The sequence below is a fragment of the Salvia splendens genome, chromosome 11 (assembly GCF_004379255.2).
Source record: "Salvia splendens isolate huo1 chromosome 11, SspV2, whole genome shotgun sequence".
NCBI lineage: Eukaryota > Viridiplantae > Streptophyta > Magnoliopsida > Lamiales > Lamiaceae > Salvia > Salvia splendens.
Genome location: NC_056042.1, coordinates 14,655,451 through 14,660,907, shown reverse-complemented (window position 1 = coordinate 14,660,907; position 5,457 = coordinate 14,655,451).

The window sequence follows — 5,457 nt, the reverse complement described above, 5'->3', positions numbered from 1 at the left end:
CCGTAATAACCCTATAACTAAATCTGGACTACACATTTTTAAAATCATGTGGTCTAGATTCAAACTTAGCTTTCCTTCATAAAAAGGTGCAGGGGGTAAATATGTCATTTTGCTTATTTAATTTCTGAATTTCGCTCATGATTAAATTTACGTATCCAAATTTCGCTCATTTAAATACGTAAAATCTTATTTCCCATGATATACAGATGTATGAGGTTCAGTTACACGTATGTATGAGATTCAGTTATACGTAAAATCTTATTTCCCATGATATACAAATTTCGCTCATTTAAATACGTAAAATCTTATTTAAGTATCATTTTATCATTTTATCAGTCAGTCAAAAGTATCATTTTATCAACTCAGAGTATCATTCTATCCGGAAAAACTATCATTCTATGCAATACACCTAACATATAACATTTTATCATTTTATCAGTCAGTCAAAAGTATCATTTTATCAACTCAGAGTATCATTCTATCCGGCAAAACTATCATTCTATGCAATAAACCTAACATATATCATTTTATCAGCCAGTCCAAAGTATCATTTTATCAACTCAGAGTATCATCCTATCCGGCAAAACTATCATTCTATGCAATAAACCTAACATATATCATTTTATCATTTTATCAGTCAGTCAAAATTATCATTTTATCAACTTAGAGTATCATTCTATCCTGCAAAACTATCATTCTATGCAATAAACCTAACATATAACATTTTATCATTTTATCAGTCAGTCAAAAGTATCATTTTATCAACTCAGAGTATCATTCTATCCGGCAAAACTATCATTCTATGCAATAAACCTAACATATATCATTTTATCATTTTATCAGTCAGTCAAAAGTATCATTTAATCAACTCAGAGTATCATTCTATCTGGCAAAACTATCATTCTATGCAATAAACCTAACATATATCATTTTATCAATCAGTCAAAATTATCATTTTATCAACTTAGAGTATCATTCTATCCGGCAAAACTATCATTCTATGCAATAAACCTAACATATATCATTTTATATATCATTTTATCAGTCAGTCAAAAGTATCATTTTATCAACTCAGAGTATCATTCTATCCGGCAAAACTATCATTCTATGCAATAAACCTAACATATATCATTTTATCATTTTAGGTTATATTTGGCGAAATTCAGAAATTAAATGAGGGAAATGACATATTTACCCCCGCGCTTTTTTTTTATGAAGTAAATCTAAGTTTGAATGATACTTTCAGCCGATAGAATGATACTTTCAGCCGATAGAATGATAGGTATTTGTGGTGTATAAAATGACATTTTTGTTTAATAAAATGATACTTTTACCTGATAAAATGATAATCTAATGGGTTAAAATGACAGTAACCTTATAAAAATGATACTTTGAGTTGATAAAATGATACGTTTATTGCTTTATGATAAAATGGTAGGTTTATTGCAATGAATGATAGTTTTGCCGGATATAATGATACTCTGATTTGACTGACTGATAAAATGATAAAATGATATATGTTAGGTTTATTGCATAGAATGATAGTTTTTTCCGGATAGAATGATACTCTGAGTTGATAAAATGATACTTTTAGCATATAAATGTTAGGAATAATGCATAAAATGATAGTTTAGCCGGATAGAATGATACTTTCAGCTGATAGAATGATAGTTTTGCCCGGTAGAATGATACTTTCAGCCGATAGAATGATAGGTATTTTTGGTGTATAACCCCAATTTCCGTAATAACCCTATAACTAAATCTGGACTACACATTTTTAAAATCATGTGGTCTAGATTCAAACTTAGCTTTCCTTCATAAAAAAGGTGCAGGGGGTAAATATGTCATTTTGCTTATTTAATTTCTGAATTTCGCTCATGATTAAATTTACGTATCCAAATTTCGCTCATTTAAATACGTAAAATCTTATTTCCCATGATATACAGATGTATGAGGTTCAGTTACACGTATGTATGAGATTCAGTTATACGTAAAATCTTATTTCCCATGATATACAAATTTCGCTCATTTAAATACGTAAAATCTTATTTAAGTATCATTTTATCATTTTATCAGTCAGTCAAAAGTATCATTTTATCAACTCAGAGTATCATTCTATCCGGAAAAACTATCATTCTATGCAATAAACATAACATATAACATTTTATCATTTTATCAGTCAGTCAAAAGTATCATTTTATCAACTCAGAGTATCATTCTATCCGGCAAAACTATCATTCTATGCAATAAACCTAACATCTATCAATTTATCATTTTATCAGTCAGTCAAAAGTATCATTTAATCAACTCAGAGTATCATTCTATCCGGCAAAACTATCATTCTATGCAATAAACCTAACATATATCATTTTATCAGCCAGTCAAAATTATCATTTTATCTACTTAGAGTATCATTCTATCCGGCAAAACTATCATTCTATGCAATAAACCTAACATATATAATTTTATATATCATTTTATCAGTCAGTCAAAAGTATCATTTTATCAACTCAGAGTATCATTCTATCCGGCAAAACTATCATTCTATGCAATAAACCTAACATATATCATTTTATCATTTTAGGTTATATTTGGCGAAATTCAGAAATTAAATGAGGGAAATGACATATTTACCCCCGCGCTTTTTTTTATGAAGTAAATCTAAGTTTGAATGATACTTTCAGCCGATAGAATGATACTTTCAGCCGATAGAATGATAGGTATTTTTGGTGTATAAAATGACATTTTTGTTTAATAAAATGATACTTTTACCTGATAAAATGATAATCTAAGGGGTTAAAATGACAGTAACCTTATAAAAATGATACTTTGAGTTGATAAAATGATACGTTTATTGCTTTATGATAAAATGGTAGGTTTATTGCAATGAATGACAGTTTTGCCGGATATAATGATACTCTGATTTGACTGACTGATAAAATGATATATGTTAGGTTTATTGCATAGAATGATAGTTTTTCCGGATAGAATGATACTCTGAGTTGATAAAATGATACTTTTAGCATATAAATGTTAGGAATAATGCATAAAATGATAGTTTAGCCGGATAGAATGATACTTTCAGCCGATAGAATGATAGTTTTGCCCGGTAGAATGATACTTTCAGCCGATAGAATGATAGGTATTTTTGGTGTATAACCCCAATTTCCGTAATAACCCTATAACTAAATCTGGACTACACATTTTTAAAATCATGTGGTCTAGATTCAAACTTAGCCTTCCTTCATAAAAAAGGTGCAGGGGGTAAATATGTCATTTTGCTTATTTAATTTCTGAATTTCGCTCATGATTAAATTTACGTATCCAAATTTCGCTCATTTAAATACGTAAAATCTTATTTCCCATGATATACAGATGTATGAGGTTCAGTTACACGTATGTATGAGATTCAGTTATACGTAAAATCTTATTTCCCATGATATACAAATTTCGCTCATTTAAATACGTAAAATCTTATTTAAGTATCATTTTATCATTTTATCAGTCAGTCAAAAGTATCATTTTATCAACTCAGAGTATCATTCTATCCGGAAAAACTATCATTCTATGCAATACACCTAACATATAACATTTTATCATTTTATCAGTCAGTCAAAAGTATCATTTTATCAACTCAGAGTATCATTCTATCCGGCAAAACTATCATTCTATGCAATAAACCTAACATATATCATTTTATCATTTTATCAGTCAGTCAAAAGTATCATTTTATCAACTCAGAGTATCATTCTATCCGGCAAAACTATCATTCTATGCAATAAACCTAACATATATCATTTTATCAGCCAGTCAAAAGTATCATTTTATCAACTCAGAGTATCATTCTATCCGGCAAAACTATCATTCTACGAAATAAACCTAACATATATCATTTTATCAGTCAGTCTAAAGTATCATTTTATCAACTCAGAGTATCATTCTATCCGGCAAAACTATCATTCTATGCAATAAACCTAACATATATCATTTTATCAGTCAGTCAAAAGTATCATTTTATCAACTCAGAGTATCATTCTATCCGGCAAAACTATCATTCTATGCAATAAACCTAACATATATCATTTTATCATTTTAGGTTATATTTGGCGAAATTCAGAAATTAAATGAGGGAAATGACATATTTACCCCCGCGCTTTTTTTTTATGAAGTAAATCTAAGTTTGAATGATACTTTCAGCCGATAGAATGATACTTTCAGCCGATAGAATGATAGGTATTTTTGGTGTATAAAATGACATTTTTGTTTAATAAAATGATACTTTTACCTGATAAAATGATAATCTAAGGGGTTAAAATGACAGTAACCTTATAAAAATGATACTTTGAGTTGATAAAATGATACGTTTATTGCTTTATGATAAAATGGTAGGTTTATTGCAATGAATGACAGTTTTGCCGGATATAATGATACTCTGATTTGACTGACTGATAAAATGATATATGTTAGGTTTATTGCATAGAATGATAGTTTTTCCGGATAGAATGATACTCTAAGTTGATAAAATGATACTTTTAGCTTATAAATGTTAGGTTTACTGCATAAAATGATAGTTTAGCCGGATAGAATGATACTTTCAGCCGATAGAATGATAGTTTTGTCGGTTAGAATGATACTTTCAGCCGATAGAATGATAGGTATTTTTGGTGTATAACCCCAATTTCCGTAATAACCCTATAACTAAATCTGGACTACACATTTTTAAAATCATGTGGTCTAGATTCAAACTTAGCCTTCCTTCATAAAAAAGGTGCAGGGGGTAAATATGTCATTTTGCTTATTTAATTTCTGAATTTCGCTCATGATTAAATTTACGTATCCAAATTTCGCTCATTTAAATACGTAAAATCTTATTTCCCATGATATACAGATGTATGAGGTTCAGTTACACGTATGTATGAGATTCAGTTATACGTAAAATCTTATTTCCCATGATATACAAATTTCGCTCATTTAAATACGTAAAATCTTATTTAAGTATCATTTTATCATTTTATCAGTCAGTCAAAAGTATCATTTTATCAACTCAGAGTATCATTCTATCCGGAAAAACTATCATTCTATGCAATACACCTAACATATATCATTTTATCATTTTATCAGTCAGTCAAAAGTATCATTTTATCAACTCAGAGTATCATTCTATCCGGCAAAACTATCATTCTATGCAATAAACCTAACATATATCATTTAATCATTTTATCAGTCAGTCAAAAAGTATCATTTTATCAACTCAGAGTATCATTCTATCCGGCAAAACTATCATTCTATGCAATAAACCTAACATATATCATTTTATCAGCCAGTCAAAAGTATCATTTTATCAACTCAGAGTATTATTCTATCCGGCAAAACTATCATTCTACGAAATAAACCTAACATATATCATTTTATCAGTCAGTCAAAAGTATCATTTTATCAACTCAGAGTATCATTCTA